The following is a 23,747-nucleotide window of genomic DNA, read 5'->3' on the forward strand; positions in this document are numbered from 1 at the left end:
AATATTTCCTTACAGTTCCTAATTGATAGCCCAACAAGTGCCAAAACAAAATTCAATGGGCTTGGATTCAGAATTATGAGCGTTGTTCATATTACAGAGATTTTGATACTAGAATCTTTGGTAACAAGCGAATGGGGCAAGTGGCTACCTATCTCTTGAAATGTCCCTCAGCAAAAATTAGGAACCAATATTTGCGTCTAAGGTTGAACCTATGGCCCACGAGAGACTTGTTAGCGAGGTGCAAAATTGTTCCCCCTGACTTAAACTTTTGTCGGTTTTGTGAATTACATTCTGAAAGAGAAACGTTGCAACACGTGGTAGTATTATGTCCTAAATTGAAGGATATTAGAAATAAATACTTTTAAAATGTGTTAAACTTCCATATTTAAAGGAATGAAATTGAGACTTGGAGCATTTTATTCAATAGTCCCAGATTTTCGGTGATAAAAGCCTTCGTACAATTTTTGGAAAATATTTTACCTACTGAAATCAATTTTTATAGTTAAGTAGAACTTAGCCAATTTGCAATTTGCAAAAATGTGATGTTACCTAAGGATAAAATGTGTGCAGAATTAAAGTATCTCATGGACTGTATATATCTGTTTTCTATCCATTTGGCTGAGTTTCTGCTTTTAGTTGTTTTTAATTGCTTTTTATTTGCTTTGCTATGTTTGCTTTGCTTTGTTTTCTTTTATATGTGCTCCTTCGTGTCTCGTTAAGTTCCAATTTGAAATTGTAATTGAAACTGATTTTCTATTTTTAAGTTTATGTATATGTAATTTTGAAAAGTTGATTGATTTCAGCTGTATCAAAATAATAAAAAAAATAATGATAACCAGTGGCATGAGGAGAGCCTGCACTTCATGAATTATAATCCCTGAAGCTCTGACTCAGCCTGTGTTCATATTGTGGCCAGAAGAAGTAAAATGGAGAGCAACATCTACTATGCACTATGCAGAAATGTGTACAACAAATTAGCTCAATGGTGTTTCAGTCATGAAGAAAAAACCAAACAGAAAGTGAATACAACACCTCCTTTGCCTCAACACCGGTGGAGAGGGATTAATGATGGGCTATATTCATTAGTGATGTGAACACGGCAAGTTAAGTGGGTCATGGCTTCCCAAATGCAATGAATTTCAGGGGTTTCGTTGCAATAAATGTCGGCAACTTAACTAAACTTTGACTACATTGTCAAGGGTTTTGTTATACCATAGTTTATTTCGACGACAATGGCCATGGCCTTCGGCCATGTTCACTGTATATTTTACAACATTGGTGCCAAAGAACCCTAAAAAATCAGAGATTAACCTCAGAAGACAAAGCGTGTTCAGAAAAGATAAGTCTTTGTCAAATTACGAAAGGTAAAGTGATTCACTGTGGCACGTAGAGTGTGGGGAAGAGCATTCCACAGTTTAGCCGCAGCTACTGAGAAGGTGCAACTCCCAATCACGAGAATCTAAAACGGTGAACCTGGAGAAAGGAGGGACTCCATTAAGTGTAGAGCATGACCACGGACATATGGACGGAATTTTGATTGCGGATATTCTGCTCCACATGGGCAAAAGGCCCAATGCCCTGATGGACCAAGCATAGAGACTTGAACTGAATACGCTTGGAGATGGGGAGCCAATGAGGTTTTTGAAGAACCAGAGAAATGTGACCTCTAAAAGGAGCATGAGTAGCAATTTTGGTGGCGGCAGAGTTTTGAAGCATTTGCAAACAATGGGTTAAGTACATTGGTTGGGCGAGAGAGAGTGAGTTGCAGTAATCAACAGTACTCATCACTAGAGTGGCCACCAGAGAGGTATGAAACTGAGAAGGAAGAACAGAATTGTTTGCAGCATCTTATGCTTATAGTAGCCAGCCTGACACATCACAATCACCTGAGCTACTTTGGAGAGGAAAGCAGAGATCTTAGCACCAGGATCCCAAACGGTAGCAACAGGAGAAGGGAGAGGGCAAAGAGATGAGGGCCAGAAGGCAGATGCCGATAGGGATGAAACAGAAGGGGGTGTCCAACCACAAGTATCTGTTTCTTGTCCCCATTCAACTTGATACAATTATCACTAATCCAACATGCCACATCCTCTAAGCAACTCATAAGTTAATCTGCAGTATCTGGCTGAGCAAGATTAAACCGTATGATGATCATCATCATAGGAGCAGAAACAATCTGTGCAAGTGGATGGGGAACCAATTTAAACGGTAATTATATAGTGCCTCTTTACTATTTATATTGGCCTAAGCCTATTCGCGCTGCACGGAAAACCGCATTGCAAAGTTCCGATTTTTGGGTTAAATTTGCTGTCATTTTAAGATTCATCCACCATTTTGATTTCTACTCGTGTGTTCTTCGTTCTAAAATGGTGGACTATGTTTTTGACTTGCAACCAAGCCTTCCGACCTTTGAGTTCTGTTAATGTTTAGGCTGTCCGAGAGCCGACTGTTTAGACTGAGCAATGAGACCTTGTGCTTCATGTGAACTGTTATTCAAGTGTTGTCTGCACTCACAAGACTCATCCTTGTATAAACATTGGGACAATGAAGAACAAACCTCGAGCGTATGCATTGGCTGGACTACATTGAAAAGAAACTTAGAATAAGGCTTATTGCGGGATCCGAGAACATACATCGCTATTGTGTCTTCATGGAAATGCAAACCTATGTAATCTTTTGCATAATATTGTATAATCTACATGTGAACTAGGCACAAACTCTAGACCACAAATTATTAACGTGTAGAGAGGCTGGACAATATTCTACAAATTGTATAAAAGCACGAATGTTTAGATGTCCATCTCTCTCTCACCTCTCCTTGTCGGCTGGTACACACTGGGAGGTGTTGGGAGCCAGATAGCTATCTGTTTTGCTTTGTGAACTGTACAGTAATAAAAGATATGTGAATCTTTTCAGCCCGTGATTGGTGTATTTCTCTCAGCCTCAATATTTCTTTGTTCTTTCAGATAGCGCCCAAATAGGGAACCTCAAGATTGATGCCACCTCGTTGAAGAGTTGAAGTGGCTATCGGACCGGGATTGGACGGTGAGAAAAGCGGGCCCCTTTTTGGATGAGACACGACACCTCAACAGTACTGCACAATCCGATCCCTGGGCGGTGAGCTCGCGGTCCGAGACTGCATCTTGACTAGGTCCATATATCGAGGTGGGCAGTTTTGCTGGAAATCACCAACCACGAGGGTCTTTTGTTGTCCTTTGTAACCTGATTGGACCTCCCTTTGTCCTTTGAATCAGGTGAGTCATGCCCCGATTCCGAAGTATCCTGATATTTGGTTGTAGTATTGTACTCGCGAGCACAATCAGTGCCAGGTAACACCAGTAATCGGACATGCCTGGGAAATTGTCTGCCTGTTTCAGAGCGTTATTCCGCAGAGGCAGACAATCTTTGGAATTTGGCCGTCCGGCACCACAGGAGCTGTCGCCAGCATGTACTATGTACTGTAAGTACGGCATTGGTAGTATAGTATTCAATGATATTTAGCACAAACAAACTAGACATGCTCCTGAACTTCAGTGGCCAATCAATGGAAGTTTTGAGATTTTCCGAATAGAGTATTTATAATCCATATTGTTAAAGAAAAAATCTAGACCTGTAGCATTTGATGTAATACAAAATTGGAAAAAGGAAGCTATGCGGCAATTTAAGAGTAAAGAGAAGCATGCACGTTGTCAAATGTCAAACTCAGAAAAGGCATTATTGTATGATCAACAAAAACAGTCAGAGTCTGTTAGAAACATGGATAGAGCTTTTCAACTTGGTATACAGAAAATATATCCGTCTAAAGATTTCCATGCCTCAGATGAGCTAATTGATAAACTCTTAAATGAACGTAGGTCTGGTGCCACTGCACCTCCTTCGTATGCACCTCTTCCTATTTTCTTATCTCTTCCTTCTGTCATTCCTCCTCCCGTAGCAATTCTTGTTCTTCCTGTTGTTCCTCCACCGCCAGTTATTGCTCCGTTTCCTGTGGCTGTTCCTCCGCCTGTACCTTCACCTTTACCGACTGTTACTGTTCCAGTAGATCCGTCTTTGTTGCCAGTAGTAGTGTCTCCACTACCTGCTATACAGGATTTGTCTACTCTCTCTATTCCAAGCGGTTCTGTTTGTAGCTGATAAAGGAGCGAATGTTGGATCTAAAGTTGTAACGCGGAACCCAGTTTCCAAAGAGAAGAGGAGAGATTTGAATGATTGGGCTAAGCAATGTATAGAAAAATGTGAAAATCTGCTGTCTTACCTACACTTCTTAATCTAGAAAGTATTCCCAATCAGAATGTCTTTATTGAGGGCATGGGGATACATTTGGCTGTAATGTGGAATAGATTGATGGACACAGATGTCCCACACGGTTTGAGGGATTTGAATGTTTTTGCTTATTCAAGGGATACTGCAGAGAAAGTACATGAGCATGTCAATAGGGTTTTTGAGTTTAGAAGGGGTGGTTACAGAATGATGAAGTAGATGGTGATAGTTTGGACACTTTTTACATGCAGAAACGGTTCCTTCCTCTTTGTAATTCAATAAGTGAAAAAACACGAATTTGCACAAGGGATGTCCTTAGATGGATTTCAGATATGTCGATATCTCCCGGAGGAATGTATGACACGTATAGTCAGTATACTCCAGAAATGCAGAGAAAAGTGTTACAGGTAATGGTAGAGTACCTGCAGGATGAATGTATAAAGAAAAAGATTTGTTGTCCTGCAGAATCATTGAATATTTATAAGAGAGCTTTTGCGTCTGATACTGCTTCCACCACCTTAGCGCTTGATTTGGCTCTGTTGCTTAGTAAACGTTCAGAGTTGCCTACTTCTCAGTTGCCTATGAGAGAGGTTCCTCCAACATTTGTTCTCAAAGTTGAGATTCCGGCTAATGTTGCAACGGGTGCAGCAGCCTATGATATTGAAGCTCACTACGTATCACAGTTTGTTCACGTACCGTTCTCAAGACAGGAAGTGAATACTATTAGACAGTCGATTCCAGACATTAGGAAAAATCCAACAGGGTTTTACAAAGAAATAGTTTTTACTTTGGGTGATATAGATGTGTTGTTTCCTGTGCTCCTACCTGCTGATTTATGGAAACAGATTAGGACTGTAGATGATCCAGCGGGGCTAGGTGACACATGGGTTAACTTGGTTAGGTTAGATGGAGAAAGGACAGCTGGTGAAAGACCACCACAAGTGATACTGACTTTGCCAGAAAGAATAGTGACAAAATTGAAGACTTTGATTCCCGAGAGAAGGATTGTTTGGGACAAACTCACTGCTTGTACCCAAGGAAAATCTTAAGGTGCTACCAAATTCTTTAATCGGTTTGAACAAGTATTTTCAGATTTTAGCTGACAGGATTTAAGCACCGAGTCAGGAAAAAAATTGTTTGTGGATAAGTTTGTGTGTGGATTGTTGCCTGATATGCAGTCACAAATGATGACTTCCGAGAGTGCTTGGCAAGCTAAATCACATTCCAAAGTATTGCATATGGCTCAGTATTAAGAGAATAGAGTCAATAATGAGAAAGAAAGTATTGAAAAGAAAAGTGGAGATATAAAAACCAAAGTATTATTGCAACAGATGGTTAGAGAGCCTAGATGTGGAAGTATAGTTTCGAGGTCAATTTGTTCCACAAAGTAATGCGCCATTGGGTCCTGTACACGCGAACCAATGTGCTTATTGCAGAGAAGAGGGTCATTGGCGAGCACAATGCCCGATCCTCCAGCAGAGGTCGAATAACACATATGGTGTCATGGTAGACAATCCAGGGGCCATCCTGGGGAAAGTTCCAATTTGAAATTGTAATTGAAACTGATTTTCTATTTTTAAGTTTATGTATATGTAATTTTGAAAAGTTGAATGATTTCAGCTGTATCAAAATAATAAAAAAAATAATGATAACCAGTGGCATGAGGAGAGCCTGCACTTCATGAATTATAATCCCTGAAGCTCTGACTCAGCCTGTGTTCATATTGTGGCCAGAAGAAGTAAAATGGAGAGCAACATCTACTATGCACTATGCAGAAATGTGTACAACAAATTAGCTCAATGGTGTTTCAGTCATGAAGAAAAAACCAAACAGAAAGTGAATACAACACCTCCTTTGCCTCAACACCGGTGGAGTGGGATTAATGATGGGCTATATTCATTAGTGATGTGAACACGGCAAGTTAAGTGGGTCATGGCTTCCTAAATGCAATGAATTTCAGGGGTTTCGTTGCAATAAATGTCGGCAACTTAACTAATCTTTGACTACATTGTCAAGGGTTTTGTTATACCATAGTTTATTTCGACGACAATGGCCATGGCCTTCGGCCATGTTCACTGTATATTTTACAACATTGGTGCCAAAGAACCCTAAAAAATCAGAGATTAACCTCAGAAGACAAAGCGTGTTCAGAAAAGATAAGACTTTGTCAAATTACGAAAGGTAAAGTGATTCACTGTGGCACGTAGAGTGTGGGGAAGAGCATTCCACAGTTTAGCCGCAGCTACTGAGAAGGTGCAACTCCCAATCACGAGAATCTAAAACGGTGAACCTGGAGACAGGAGGGACTCCATTAAGTGTAGAGCATGACCACGGACATATGGACGGAATTTTGATTGCGGATATTCTGCTCCACATGGGCAAAAGGCCCAATGCCCTGATGGACCAAGCATAGAGACTTGAACTGAATACGCTTGGAGATGGGGAGCCAATGAGGTTTTTGAAGAACCAGAGAAATGTGACCTCTAAAAGGAGCATGAGTAGCAATTTTGGTGGCGGCAGAGTTTTGAAGCATCTGCAAACAATGGGTTAAGTACATTGGTTGGGCGAGAGAGAGTGAGTTGCAGTAATCAACAGTACTCATCACTAGAGTGGCCACCAGAGAGGTATGAAACTGAGAAGGAAGAACAGAATTGTTTGCAGCATCTTATGCTTATAGTAGCCAGCCTGACACATCACAATCACCTGAGCTACTTTGGAGAGGAAAGCAGAGATCTTAACACCAGGATCCCAAACGGTAGCAACAGGAGAAGGGAGAGGGCAAAGAGATGAGGGCCAGAAGGCAGATGCCGATAGGGATGAAACAGAAGGGGGTGTCCAACCACAAGTATCTGTTTCTTGTCCCCATTCAACTTGATACAATTATCACTAATCCAACATGCCACATCCTCTAAGCAACTCATAAGTTAATCTGCAGTATCTGGCTGAGCAAGATTAAACCGTATGATGATGATCATCATAGGAGCAGAAACAATCTGTGCAAGTGGATGGGGAACCAATTTAAACGGTAATTATATAGTGCCTCTTTACTATTTATATTGGCCTAAGCCTATTCGCGCTGCACGGAAAACCGCATTGCAAAGTTCCGATTTTTGGGTTAAATTTGCTGTCATTTTAAGATTCATCCACCATTTTGATTTCTACTCGTGTGTTCTTCGTTCTAAAATGGTGGACTATGTTTTTGACTTGCAACCAAGCCTTCCGACCTTTGAGTTCTGTTAATGTTTAGGCTGTCCGAGAGCCGACTGTTTAGACTGAGCAATGAGACCTTGTGCTTCATGTGAACTGTTATTCAAGTGTTGTCTGCACTCACAAGACTCATCCTTGTATAAACATTGGGACAATGAAGAACAAACCTCGAGCGTATGCATTGGCTGGACTACATTGAAAAGAAACTTAGAATAAGGCTTATCGCGGGATCCGAGAACATACATCGCTATTGTGTCTTCATGGAAATGCAAACCTATGTAATCTTTTGCATAATATTGTATAATCTACATGTGAACTAGGCACAAACTCTAGACCACAAATTATTAACGTGTAGAGAGGCTGGACAATATTCTACAAATTGTATAAAAGCACGAATGTTTAGATGTCCATCTCTCTCTCACCTCTCCTTGCCGGCTGGTACACACTGGGAGGTGTTGGGAGCCAGATAGCTATCTGTTTTGCTTTGTGAACTGTACAGTAATAAAAGATATGTGAATCTTTTCAGCCCGTGATTGGTGTATTTCTCTCAGCCTCAATATTTCTTTGTTCTTTCGGATAGCGCCCAAATAGGGAACCTCAAGATTGATGCCACCTCGTTGAAGAGTTGAAGTGGCTATCGGACCGGGATTGGACGGTGAGAAAAGCGGGCCCCTTTTTGGATGAGACACGACACCTCAACAGTACTGCACAATCCGATCCCTGGGCGGTGAGCTCGCTGTCCGAGACTGCATCTTGACTAGGTCCATATATCGAGGTGGGCAGTTTTGCTGGAAATCACCAACCACGAGGGTCTTTTGTTGTCCTTTGTAACCTGATTGGACCTCCCTTTGTCCTTTGAATCAGGTGAGTCATGCCCCGATTCCGAAGTATCCTGATATTTGGTTGTAGTATTGTACTCGCGAGCACAATCAGTGCCAGGTAACACCAGTAATCGGACATGCCTGGGAAATTGTCTGCCTGTTTCAGAGCGTTATTCCGCAGAGGCAGACAATCTTTGGAATTTGGCCGTCCGGCACCACAGGAGCTGTCGCCAGCATGTACTATGTACTGTAAGTACGGCATTGGTAGTATAGTATTCAATGATATTTAGCACAAACAAACTAGACATGCTCCTGAACTTCAGTGGCCAATCAATGGAAGTTTTGAGATTTTCCGAATAGAGTATTTATAATCCATATTGTTAAAGAAAAAATCTAGACCTGTAGCATTTGATGTAATACAAAATTGGAAAAAGGAAGCTATGCGGCAATTTAAGAGTAAAGAGAAGCATGCACGTTGTCAAATGTCAAACTCAGAAAAGGCATTATTGTATGATCAACAAAAACAGTCAGAGTCTGTTAGAAACATGGATAGAGCTTTTCAACTTGGTATACAGAAAATATATCCGTCTAAAGATTTCCATGCCTCAGATGAGCTAATTGATAAACTCTTAAATGAACGTAGGTCTGGTGCCACTGCACATCCTTCGTATGCACCTCTTCCTATTTTCTTATCTCTTCCTTCTGTCATTCCTCCTCCCGTAGCAATTCTTGTTCTTCCTGTTGTTCCTCCACCGCCAGTTATTGCTCCGTTTCCTGTGGCTGTTCCTCCGCCTGTACCTTCACCTTTACCGACTGTTACTGTTCCAGTAGATCCGTCTTTGTTGCCAGTAGTAGTGTCTCCACTACCTGCTATACAGGATTTGTCTACTCTCTCTATTCCAAGCGGTTCTGTTTGTAGCTGATAAAGGAGCGAATGTTGGATCTAAAGTTGTAACGCGGAACCCAGTTTCCAAAGAGAAGAGGAGAGATTTGAATGATTGGGCTAAGCAATGTATAGAAAAATGTGAAAATCTGCTGTCTTACCTACACTTCTTAATCTAGAAAGTATTCCCAATCAGAATGTCTTTATTGAGGGCATGGGGATACATTTGGCTGTAATGTGGAATAGATTGATGGACACAGATGTCCCACACGGTTTGAGGGATTTGAATGTTTTTGCTTATTCAAGGGATACTGCAGAGAAAGTACATGAGCATGTCAATAGGGTTTTTGAGTTTAGAAGGGGTGGTTACAGAATGATGAAGTAGATGGTGATAGTTTGGACACTTTTTACATGCAGAAACGGTTCCTTCCTCTTTGTAATTCAATAAGTGAAAAAACACGAATTTGCACAAGGGATGTCCTTAGATGGATTTCAGATATGTCGATATCTCCCGGAGGAATGTATGACACGTATAGTCAGTATACTCCAGAAATGCAGAGAAAAGTGTTACAGGTAATGGTAGAGTACCTTAGCGCTTGATTTGGCTCTGTTGCTTAGTAAACGTTCAGAGTTGCCTACTTCTCAGTTGCCTATGAGAGAGGTTCCTCCAACATTTGTTCTCAAAGTTGAGATTCCGGCTAATGTTGCAACGGGTGCAGCCTATGATATTGAAGCTCACTACGTATCACAGTTTGTTCACGTACCGTTCTCAAGACAGGAAGTGAATACTATTAGACAGTCGATTCCAGACATTAGGAAAAATCCAACAGGGTTTTACAAAGAAATAGTTTTTACTTTGGGTGATATAGATGTGTTGTTTCCTGTGCTCCTACCTGCTGATTTATGGAAACAGATTAGGACTGTAGATGATCCAGCGGGGCTAGGTGACACATGGGTTAACTTGGTTAGGTTAGATGGAGAAAGGACAGCTGGTGAAAGACCACCACAAGTGATACTGACTTTGCCAGAAAGAATAGTGACAAAATTGAAGACTTTGATTCCCGAGAGAAGGATTGTTTGGGACAAACTCACTGCTTGTACCCAAGGAAAATCTTAAGGTGCTACCAAATTCTTTAATCGGTTTGAACAAGTATTTTCAGATTTTAGCTGACAGGATTTAAGCACCGAGTCAGGAAAAAAATTGTTTGTGGATAAGTTTGTGTGTGGATTGTTGCCTGATATGCAGTCACAAATGATGACTTCCGAGAGTGCTTGGCAAGCTAAATCACATTCCAAAGTATTGCATATGGCTCAGTATTAAGAGAATAGAGTCAATAATGAGAAAGAAAGTATTGAAAAGAAAAGTGGAGATATAAAAACCAAAGTATTATTGCAACAGATGGTTAGAGAGCCTAGATGTGGAAGTATAGTTTCGAGGTCAATTTGTTCCACAAAGTAATGCGCCATTGGGTCCTGTACACGCGAACCAATGTGCTTATTGCAGAGAAGAGGGTCATTGGCGAGCACAATGCCCGATCCTCCAGCAGAGGTCGAATAACACATATGGTGTCATGGTAGACAATCCAGGGGCCATCCTGGGGAAGGGGGTCCTGGTAGAAGCCAGTTTGCTCAAAATGCTCAGTCTATTTCGCAAGATAATCAGCAACCTAGCGTAGATAGTAGAAATATTTTTGATAATCCTTCATCTGCCTATCCTTCTGAAGATCTTGTCTTCGATGATATATTGTTTCGTTAGGATAGCCCGAAGCAGGGTCTGGAATCGACGCCTATTCCCGTTAATCAGAAAGGTCCCTATGTTGAGATGATGGTAGGGAATAGGATGCATCTATTTTTGATGGAAACAAGAGCACAGAAGTATTCCACTGATCATTCACGGGTTCCAGACATTCCACTGTCAGGGTAGAATAAAGTTTCTGTAGGGTTTTCTGGTACGCCAGTGGTTAGTCCAGTTTCTCTGCCGGTACTGATTTCACTGGGGCCATTCACGGATTGCTGTCCGTTTCTTCTGACAACAACCTGTGGAGAGAATTTGTTGGGGTTGAATCTGTTGAAAGAATTAAATGCAGTAATTCATTGTTCTTTGGATGTAGTGCATTTGACGATTTCACCACAGCAATCTTCTGCCTCACAGTTTTTGACTAGACCTTTGCCGCCACAATTTAGTGAAGTTCCGGCGTGTTTATGAGCGATTGATGACAATGATGTTGGTATTTTGCAAATTGAGCCTGTTAAAATTGTTTTGAAACCAGGAGTTAAGTTGCCACAAATTCCACAATATAAGATTTCAGTTGATGGTGATCAAGCTTTGAAATGTATAGTTTCCGATGTTGAACATCGTAGAGTAATTGAAGAAATTGGAGGAAGTTTGTGCAATAGCCCGGTTTTACTCATGTATAAGAAAGGGGATAATGCAATACCATTACGTTTCATTATCGATTTGTGCGCTATCAATAAAATTGTTGTTCCACAATTTCCAATTGTGCCTGATGTAACAACGATACTAACAATGATTCCAGCTTCTGCTACTCACTTCAGTGTGGTGGATCGTAAGAATGCCTTCTTTCGCATTCCGATACACGTGGATAGTAGATATTTGTTCTCGTTCACCCTAGGGGTACACTCGTTTGTAGGGGTACACTCATTTACATTTACCCGTGCACCACAAGGATACATGGAGAGTCTGAGCATTTATAGTAGGGCTTTGAAAGAGCGGCTCGATAAACTTGAGTTGCCTTCTACTTGTATATTGCTACAGTATGTCGACGACCTTCTGGGGTGCTCCCTTTTTGCAAATAGGAGCAAGGTTAACATTGCTTCTATTAGGCCTTCCGATAAGCTTTCTAGACCTTTTCAATCGCTAGTTTCTTTCAAAATGGCTCCCGTAAGCAACCCGGATGCTACGCCTCCTTCCTATACTATCAATCACAGCCCCAACTCCTTCTGCATACAAAGGAATGGTTCTCAGTCAATGGGTACTTTTGAGGGTTCTACTAATATTGAGAATTTGACAAGTGAGGACAGACCTTTGTAGGTAGGTGATCCTGTTTATTTAATTTGTGGAGATGAATCATATCCTTGGCTACATGGGCAGGGTACTTGTTATTTGGGTAACTTGCTAACAGGGGTATATGTAGCTAGCACCTCTGAGGCCTCTAAGGCTCGTCCGAGGCGGGCCGAGAAAGGTGATACTCCGTCACAAGTCATGAGTAATGTAGCAAAATCCTTTGTGCCGTTTTGGGGACAGATCATGAATTCTGAGGATATTAGGAGACTAGCAAGAGTATTGGAGGGAACCATCAACCGGACCACCGATATACTCTACAACATGACACTAGAACAGAAAGCTATTAGATTAGTGGCTCTACAGAACCGGATGGTGTTAGACATCATCCTGGCTGAGCGTGGTGGAGTATGTAAATTGTTGGGATCCACTTGTTGTGTTTTCGTACCTGACTCCTCCCTGACCATATTCAAGGCAATACAAAATCTGCACGTCCTAAGTACAGAAGTGCATGTTCCGGAGGGAAACTGGGATCTTAGTACTTGGTTCTGGGACTTTTTACGGTCTTGGGGATGGAAATTCCTTTCAGTCTTAATGGTAATCCTTGGTATTTTTTTGTTCTGTTGTTGTTGCATACAATGTCTTCCTGACATATGTTCGATGTTAGGGGATGTTGTGCACAAACTGTAGGAACATTAGGCCCAAAAATACACGCACCTAAAAAGATGACTAATGTTTTTGTAATGAAGGATATAACTGTTAAGGATTTGATGGCAATTGATATATGTGATGAATTTGATTCAGGATGTACGGACATTGAAACGTGGAGTTACGAGTAAAGCAAATATTTTTAGTAAGGCTCTTGGCTTAGGCCAAAAGGAGGGTTTGTTAAATGGTAATTATATAGTGCCTCCTTAGTATTTATATTGGCCTAAGCCTATTTGCACTACACGGAAAACCGCGTTGCAAAGTTGTGATTTCTGGGTTAACTTCACCGCCATTTTAAGATTCATCCGCCATTTTGATTTCTACTCTTGTGTTCTTTGTTCTAAAATCGTGGACTGTGTTTTCGACTTGTAACCAAGCCTTCCAACCTTTGAGTTCTGTTAATGTTTAGGCTTTCTGAGAGTCGACTGTTTAGACTGAGCAATGAGACCGTGTGTTGTCTGCACTCACAAGACTCATCCTTGTATAAACATTGGGACAATGAAGAACAAACCTCGAGCATATGCATTGGCTGGACTGCATTGAAAAGGAACTTAGTATAAGGCTTATCGCGGGATCCGAGAACATACATCGCTATTGTGTCTTCATGGAAATGCAAACCTATGTACTCCTTTGCATAATATTGTATAATCTGTATGTGAAAAAGGCACAAACTCTAGACCACTAATTATTAATGTGAAGAGAGGCTCGACAATATTACACAAATTGTATAAAAGCACAAATGTTTAGATGTCCATCTCTCTCTCACCTCTCCTTGTCGGCTGGTTCACACTGCGAGATGTTGGGAGCCAGATAGCTATCTGTTTTGCTTTGTGAACTGTACAGTAATAAAAGATCTGTGAATCTTTTCAGCCTGTGATTGGTGTATTTCCTTTGTGGTACTCAGCCTCGATATGTCTTTGTTCTTTCAACCCCACAAGAGAGACAGAGACTATGAGGGAGTGAAATGGTAAAAGCAAAAGTGATTGAACTTTATCAGCCAAGAATGAACTGAACCACGCCAGAACCTGACCAGAGAGACCTGCCATTGATAAATGGGTGAGCAGGATGGAGTGGTCCACGGTATCAAATGCTGCAGAAAGGTCTAGCAGTATCAGGGTACCCACTGCACTCTGGTCAACAAGCTAGACCAAGTCATCCCACACCGAAAAAGGAAAACTCTCAGTGCCTCAACCAGGGCAAAAGCCAGATTGATAAGGGTAAAAATAAAGAGTGCTCAAGAAATTCAGACATCTGAGGTGCGATAAATTCCTCTTATAGCTAAATTAAATAGGGGAACAAAGAAATAGGATGACAGTTAGCAGGGACTGCAGCATCCAGAGATGGCTTTTAAAAAGTGGAACACTAATACATGTTTAAGTTCAGTAGGAATTATACCCGGTGAGCAAGAGTGGTAAATAGCCTGGGTAACAATAGGAGCTATGTCAGAGATAACATCTTTAATGACACTCAGAGGGATATAATCTAACGATGATGTGCCACCTATATTTCCTCCACCGAAAATTGGAGAAAAAAGGGCCATGAATGTTCATGTACACCTGAGGTGAATCTGGCAGTTTGAAGAACAGAAGAAACTATTTTCCTACTTATATCAATGATTTCTTTGAGTAGAAAAAGTACAAAGGGGTCATATAGGAGCTGAGATTGAGTAGTCAACAACCAGGTGAAAGGGAACAAACAAAATTGAAAAGTCCCTTATGCTGGTTAAGGGTTATTCCAACTTGGTGAGTGTATAATTGAATTTAGCTAACCTGATAGCAGAGAGATAAGTATTAGTAATCTGATGAAATAAAGATTTATCAGCCCAAGTGCAGGTATTCCACCACTGCCTTTTAACTTGCCTGCGCTTGAAGCACAGTAGTTTCAGGTCCTCAGTGAACCAAGGTTCTGAGGGACGAGACCGCTGTTTACAGCTTAGAAGTGGGGCCAAGCAGTCAGCAACTTTTGAAAAGGATAAAGTAAGGGCAGATAAATCAATATGGTAAAAAGGTGCACATGAGGAGGCAATCGCAGCAGCCACATCAGTGGCTTTAATATTCTGCCATTTACGCCTTACGATAAAGGCTTTCTTATTTAAAACATGAAGGACAATCCTTACAGAAACAGGAATAACAAAGTGAACAGTCCAATTGACCTGTGAAAACAGAGAGACCAAGTTGGTGCACTCAGTTGAGAAGATCATATTGAGAATGTTACCCAGCTTATGTGTGGATTCAGATGAATCAATCCAGCATCAGCCAAAGCAGCCATAAAGTGAGAGACAGATTGGATAGGCAGATCATTACATTTGAGATCCAAATGATCAACAACCACAAGGTTGGAGAATCTAATATTCAGGTCAGCAACCATCTCAGCAAACGAGTCAGCGAAGGAGGTCTCATAAGATAGAGGGTGATACGGCACATGACTAAATGTAAGGGCAGAAAAAGATAGTGAGGTGTTATAGACTACTGCTATCCCACAACCAAGATTATCTGCTTCCCAATCACAATTAATGATATTATAGTTATCGAGGAATGCCTGGACTACAGAAAGTCCGGAAGTCTCATGAAACCAAGTTTCAGTGACACAAACAAATGGAGGTGCATACGCTTGCAAAAGGTCGAAACAAAAGGAGGCATGTGCTTCAAGGTAATGGGGATTTACCAAAAAAAGTAAGCTAAGTTATCACTAATAGGCAACTCTGCCAGACCTGACTTAGAAAGACTGGCAAACCCCAGAGGCCATATGGTATCTATCAGAGCCATATTTAGAAGCAACATATGTGAAATGGAGTCAGAGAGAACTTTTGTAGTGTTTGTCATGGTCCTCAGCCAGTCCAGGCCACGGGCGGCCATAGTCGGCTCAACTTCAGTGTGAAAAGTGCTGCCACTGTACTTGCCCGCTGCTCTTACGGGCAGCAGGAAACATATCAATACATATAGTATTGTAGGAGTCAATCTAAATGTACCTAGTAAATAGGCAAGGAAGAAAGACTTCTGTCAGTCGGCGAGTGTTGGTATGAAAACAACCAATGTAACCGCAAGCCGGGAACAAGCCTCTGGTACTTTTGAAGCCCAGGCACACTTCTGCCACTAAATGTGGCTACAACGAACAGAAGCAACCCAAATAAAAAGAAATTAAAATAACTGATTAAACTAAAACAATAATTAAAATGGCAGATTACAGAAAATAAAGTGAGCATTAAAAATAGGCATCCAGTCACCCGTCACGGCAAGGGAGTAGCCCATTGCCGTACAAGGAACCAAGGATAAGTAAAGAAAATAATTAACGAAAAGAAAACATAACTGTGACAACATGGGAGGCAGCAGGGAAAATCACTGAACCTGCTGTGGAGCCATGCCTTTGGCAACGGCCAGTGGACACTGCCTTTGGCCATATCCACTGTATATTTCCACCATTATCAGGCCACTAGCCAATGCCTTTGGCTTTTCCCACTCTATATTTAGAACAATACCAAGGCACTAGCTATGGCTGTGTACACTGTATACTTGAAAGCATTACCAGGCCACTAGTCATGTACTTCAGCCATGGCCGGTGGCCACAGCCTTCGACCATGCCCACAGTATATTTTACAGCACTACCAACACATTGGCTGTGTCCACTCTATATTTTACATTATCAGGCCACTAGCCATAGCCTTTGGTCATGGTCAGAGGCCAAGGCCTGCGTCTCTGTCCACTTTATATTTTACTACGTTACCAGACTACTAGCCATGGCCTATGGCTGTGCCCACTGTATATTTTACACCACTACCCAGCCACTAGCCATGGCCTTCAGCCATGGCCAGTGGCTATAGCCTTCCACCATGTCCACTGTATGTTTTATAACATTTGCTTCGGCCATAGCCAGTGGTCACAGATTTCGGTCATTCCGCTCTATATTTTACAACACTACCAAGCCACTAGCCATGGCCTTAAGCCATGGCCATTGGCGACGGCCTTCGGCCATGTCCACTGTATATTTTACAACATTACCAGGCCACTAGCCATGGCCTTTGGCCTTGGCCATTGGTCACAGCATTTGGCCATGCCTTCTATATTTTAAACCACTACCAAGCCTTCGGCCGTGTCCAGTCTTTTTTTTACAACATTACCAGATCACTAACAATGGACTTCGGCTGTGTTCACTGCTTATTTTACAACATTAATAAGCCACTAGCCATGGCCTACGGCCAGGGCCAATGGCCACAGCCTTTGGCCATGCCCACTGCATATTTTAAAATACTCCTGGCCTTCACCTGTGCCCACTCGATTGTTTAAAACACTACCAGACCATTAGCCTTGGCTAGTGGCGTTTCACCTCCTACTACACTGTAGCTGTACAAATTATTATTATTTGTTTAAAAATATTTTCTATATATCTGTGGCTATAATAACATTGTATTACAGGTAGCCAGGCAATTTGCAGTTCGTACATACCATTGTTTACTGGGAAAAATAAAGAAAATGCTTATTTTACATTCCCGGCACTCACCAAGTGCATCTCCCATCTGTGATTGCACTCCCCACTCCCACCAAGGCCTCCTCACATCCCCAGCCCTCTCCCATTCCCTGCCAACATGTGTTGTTTCCTTGTGATGCACTTTCATTCCCGCTCCCCTTTTCTTATCTAACTGCTGTTATCCTTCAGTGTAATTGCGAGTGTTGGAAATCATTTGTGCTGTTAATTTGGACCCTGGAACCCATCCTACTCAAAAATGTCACATGGTGTCCTTCCACAACCCCCTCACGTCTAGCCTGATGCCTTTTAGTCATTTTACCTGGTCCAAATGACTTGTTCTGCTTTTTGTTTTCTCGTTGCCATGGGTACATTCTCAATCCTGCAAAGCACCATGGGAGATATACCTATCTTTTTGGGAGAAGGGGCACCCCCTTCTCTGTCAAATATAAAAAATACTTGATGCAATAACTCAAGACCCCCAAAGCATCTTGAGTCAAATCCCAATATGAAACAAGTGTTTGTGGTCTTGTGGGTAATCGTCTGCACTGGCAACATGACAACCTGAGTAAATTCTTGGTAGCCAAACACTTTAGCAAGCTTGCCAACCTCATAAAAACCAAGGGGGTTGTATACGTCCTCTGAAAAAAGTTACACTCTCCACCCACATTTGTCAGTGGCAAATAACTGCAGCAGTGTCCAGGATTGCAAACTCTCTTGCTACATCATGTGCAAATATTCATGACTTACTTGACCTCTTATTTCCCCTCCTCACCCACATGTTTGGCTTTCAACAATACTCTGCTTTATGAAGATACCTTAAAAAGTACACATACCATAATGTCACTGAAATATATAAATCTTTATCGAACTATGTTAGGTAGAACGTGTACAATTGTGGCATTATTCCTCACATCTTGACTGGGAAACTACAAATACCAGAATGCAATTCAGCATAAGACAAAATAATGGTCTCTAGGTGCAATACTTTCAAGGACTGACATTAGCACGATGAAAAGAAAAATGTGAATGCTGTAACTTTTCTTATTTTTATATGAGATATTTAAAGCTAAGAATACACACAGCAGCAGGAAATGTCTCCAATCCATGCAGTAACCATGACCAACCCGCTTAGCTACAAAGCGAGTAGGTCCCTGTCCCCTCAGGCCATGCTGCTGTAAGTAGTCTTTTAAATTGTGCAAATTTGTTAGGCAGCAAGTTGCTACCTTCCTTTGAAAATAAGCAGGGTCAGTCCTGGTTCCTGCATGGATGGGCATCCCAGATGCCTATTGTGTCACTGATCATCACCCCAACGTCACTATACCTGTCAAAATATCTTTTAACATTTTTGTAAACTTTTTTTTTCTGTAGCCGCAGGTACGAACTACTGATAACCTTGGCTATCTGTAGTCATGTTATATATATATGTACTGTGGTTATCTGCAGTTTATTATAACAAGTGCCTCCATCATCTGTGCCAGCTCCCCCCACTCCCTGGATGAACTCCTCACCTTCCCTGCCCTCTCCCTTTCCCCCAACAACACACACTGTTGCTGTTATGCAGTTTACTTTGAGATGTGAACTATTCAAGGTTATAGCCAATGTTACAGAAAATATTTGTGTTGCATACTCTGTCCCTAGACCCCCACCAACTCCCAAATTTCACTTGGTGACCTCTAGCCACCTCTCCCACCACTAGACTAATGACATTTGCATTTATTTTGACCTGCAAATGGTTAACTCTAGATGGTCCGATAGCACAGCGATCGGACCATCAGCGATTGGTTTTACATCTGAGCAGAGCCTGCTGATGCAGGTTCGAATCCCGGCAAGGCCAAACTCAGCCTTTCATCCTTCCGAGGTTGATAAATGACTGCCACACACCATGGGTAATAATAAGCAGGGCTCAGATTCCTGTGGGTTCGTAGCGCTATATAAATGCTAAATTATTATTATTATTATAACCACAGCCATCGCTTGCAGTTAGGAAAAAAAAAGATGGTGGCCGTTTAATTTCTAAAAAAAAAAACTGTTTTGGTATTTTGCCTGAAATATAGCTATCTATTTTTGACAAAAGACACCCTCTTCTCCATCAAATATTTATTTAAAAAACAGCTACACGGAATAACCCCAACCAAAAAGTTCTCTTTTAATTGCTTTGTGCCCAACTTGTTATGGACCTGGTCCAAATCCGTTCAGAGGTTTGGGCTGCGCGGTCCACCATGAATTGACCTTGTTTTTCTATGGCAAAATAAATGGGAAGTGGGCTGCAACTTTGGAATTTGTTTTTCTTGTCTTCTTAATAACGGTTTTATTTTGTATCAAATCTTTACAAAACTTTGCAGTCTGGAGGGACATACGCATAGGTTCTTGAAAAACGTGATCTGCATCTTATCTTTTTTAAACGGTCGCCATGTTGGATCCACAGACCACAGCCTTTGTCCACGGACAGCGCAGTGAGAAAAAACTCTGGAAAATTATTTGGGGGTTATTTTGTCACTGAAAGTGTGTCTAGGAAGGCTTTATGTGTTACATTTGAGCGCTTTCTATAGGTAAAAAAGGTGTGCAGGTGCCACCCACTATGCTGTCAATTTTACTGTCTGTGGGCGTATTTCGAGCAGCAGACACAGACATGTGTCTGCAGACGCTGTTGGATTGGGAGGGGTTCTGGGTGAGTCATGTTATTTGAAGGTGTATTGTGCGTATTTATCGGTGCAATTATATTGTTGTGGTTGTGACCGCAGGCCATGCCCCCAAGAGTGTGGAAACTGGCCACTTGTAAGAGGTAGAAGGTTGTGACTTTTGGGGCAAATTCTGGATTTGGCAGTATTTTCTTACTGTGATATTTTTGGCAGTAAACTGGCCTTATTATTACCTTAATAATTCAGTATTACCCTATTTTGGTGATAATATAGCATTAGCTTGTATTGGCGGTAACCTTTAGTGGTATCTTACTTTTGTGGTATTTTCAGAAATACCTTATTTTTGTGGTATAGTGGTGAGCAAAATTTTATTTTTTACTATCACCTCATCATAAAACAAACCTTTCCTCCCTATTGGAATACCTCTTAATCACCTGTAGAGAACTCCCTAGACCCATCACACTTTCAAGGAACACAGTGAGTTTATTCAGAATGCCACCTATTCTATGTGGCTTGTGTTACTGGCTTATTTACATCCAGTAACCTATGTGCCTTATATGACACTGCCTTCTTTTCCACATGCAAAGAAGGACTCATTCACACCCATACACATCTTCCTACCTGGTAGATAGTCTTGTTTACTACTTTTAGCACTGCTGATAAAATGGGAAATGCTTTAGCGCCTCAGCATGAACAACACACCTTTATGGCTTTCCTTTCCCTTTAAAATGACTGATAGACTCATGAAATAAAGTAGAAAAGAAAAACACAAAATGCTTTCAGTACACAATATATTACACAATCATGATAACAAAGTTACATTATGTGTTGTTACAATAATTTGCTCTTATCACATTTGTCATAGTCTCGAGCCTACACAAGATAACAGAGAAGAGAGAAAAAAAAACAACAACAGAAAGAAGCACTTACATGGCAACTATGCATGGAGAAATCTGACAGATTTTATATAAAAATACATAATTTTATTTTGTTATAACTTCAACACCCTAAGCTAATCTAATTACATGTCAGCCATTCTCACGTAATCCTCACTTAACTCCACTCACCCAGTTAAGCAAAGTTTATTGTTGCCATCAGGGCTTTAGCAATGGAAACCTCCCTCGCGCATATCCCGGGAGCACAGCCTTGCACTGCCTTGGGCTACTTCAAAGCCAGTCAGCTATCCTCCTCTTCTTTATATTCAAGACTGCAGCCACGGATCCCCCAACTTTTGAAGTCACTGTTCGCACTCGAGTTCCAAACAGCTCTGAACTCTTCATCTCACTTTTCCCATTAAAAAAACTCTCCCTGTATATCAACTGACATCAGCTCGCTTTGCCACCTCTCTTTCCCTACCAATCATATTGCAAGAATGTTTTGTAAAAAACTCTCTCTCTGCTCCAGAACAATGAAAGCTTCAGCCCAGCAAAGCAATTGTTTCAATTTCCTTTCCTGCTGGTGCATATTTCTGCTTTTCATGAAAAACAAAATTGGAATGCATCTCACTGTGTTCACGAACTGCATTACAATGTTATAGGGATTGGGGTAATATATACTACTAATAAAATTAGTATACAGTTAGTTAAACACTTGTGTATAGGCGCCTTGAAACACTTGTGTATAGGCGCGTTATAAATGCCATATCATATCATATCATATCATATCATACCATATATCATATCATGTATTTCTAATGCAGTTCCACACAGATGAAAACATCCCAATTGTAAAATATGCACATTTTTAAAATGACAGCACACTCTGCTAAATGCTTCAATAACTAAACTCATTTTGCTGGTTTAGCCAAAAGCTTTAAAAAAAATAATGCTTGCTGAAAAACTAACTGTGCCTGGCACCTATTTCAAAATGGCTGCATTTCCATACTGCATGCTGCCAATAAACTACATGCTTTTAAAAATAATGTGCACTGAAAAACTGTGCCTGGTTGACTTTCCGTACTGCATACTGCATACTGGCAGTAAAATCCCCATATATATCCTTACAACAGCCATAGTAATATGTGCATAGTAATAATAGCTACTCCAGGGGAAGTATACAGTATTTGTAATATGGTAGAATGTTATCATTGAAGTGTATATGGTATTTATAATCCTACCACAATTGTGAATACTGCTTACAGAATTTGTGGTTGGTTCTTTGTGAAGAAAAAAAGTATAATTTGGTAAACAATAACTTTAAAACCTTTAATTTCACACAATTGTACATACATATTTACTTTTTTGACCCTCATAAATAGAACATTGTATGTACTATGTTTGGTATCACATTTGTGCGTGTTACACCTTTATTGTTTTAATTTAATGTAATCATTGGGTCATTGGGAAAAAATATTCTATGGTGGATTTAAAAAAAAACAACTGTATCTACATACCGCCTCTGGCATTTACATGGTTTTAAAGAATATGCATGTTATGGAATAAATGTGTGTGATAGTATGGATATATTATGTTAGTATAAATGTGATATCATGTTTGAAGTGCATTTCAATGAATGGTATGATTAAAGTACTTAGATACCTGTTGCCATATTTTAACTCTATTGGATTTTAAATGTATTATTGTAGTACTAAGGAGACATTTTTTAAGTATGCATGTGACAGCATGTTTGAAGTGTGTCGTAATGAAGGGTATGTTTAAAGTAGTTAGATATCCATTGGAGTACTATTGTAGTACTATAGATGTATTGTGCAAGTGTACCTGTGATGGTATATTAAAAGCGGACTATAATGAAGGGTATGCTTAAATTAGTTAGATATTTGTTGGTGTATTCTAACTGTGCATTGTGTTATGCTTTATTGAAACATTTTGGGTTGGAAGAATATTAGGTAGTCATTTGTTAGATTTGTTGGTAACCTATGTTTTGGAGTAACAGAAGTGTTGTTACGTTCAAACCAATCACTTCTTTTTTGACATATGCAGTATAGTGGCCTGACGTAGTGGTGGAACCAGTGTGGTAGATTATGCCTACTGTTGTGAAGGTTTACTTGCTAAGAGATACTTGGATGAGTGTAAAGCTAGCGAGTTTACAGTTATTTTTGGTACCATCTGCATTGTACCTCAGAAGCATTAGTATCACATATTGTCCATGTGAGCTTATTTGTATGCTGTAATGATTGACTGAATTACAAAGGTGGCATAATATTCTATGATATGCATTCTGTAGAAGCTGGTGAAATGGAATGGATTCAGTATTTGGTATGGATACAGACAAAAAGCATACATTAGGGATTTGGTCTTGTGCTCATGTATTTTTCCATGTGTATGAAATCTGGAAGATTTCATTCAAAGGGATGTTTTTGGCTTTTAATACCGGTAATAAGTACATTAGGATTTCTTGTGGATCTTCCTGTGTGTTTATGGTGAATTATACCATTCACGCACAGTAGACCAATTATTGCCTTTTATCTGAGACACTGTGTTGTCAGGATTATTTGTGGCATTTCTGTGAAGGACAAGAACTTGCAAACACAACTTGTCTGAGCCGTTTAAGAAAATGTTGTGAACAATTGGTGGCAATTGGAAGAGAAGATTGCTACATTTGCATAGGAATTTACTACAGTTGTTTCCTGAATTTATATTGACCTGAAAGTTCTGCCAATGTATTATTTGATGGTGCTGCAGTTCTTTTTTGACAGGGCACATGTTTCTCTTGTGTCTGTTGATGGACATGCAGTTGTATTTGGACTAGAGAGTTTTGTGATTGTATTATTTGATGGGACAGCAGTT

The sequence above is a fragment of the Ambystoma mexicanum genome, chromosome 5p, assembly GCF_040938575.1.
Source record: "Ambystoma mexicanum isolate Mex_15411 chromosome 5p, UKY_AmexF1_1, whole genome shotgun sequence".
Lineage (NCBI taxonomy): Eukaryota > Metazoa > Chordata > Amphibia > Caudata > Ambystomatidae > Ambystoma > Ambystoma mexicanum.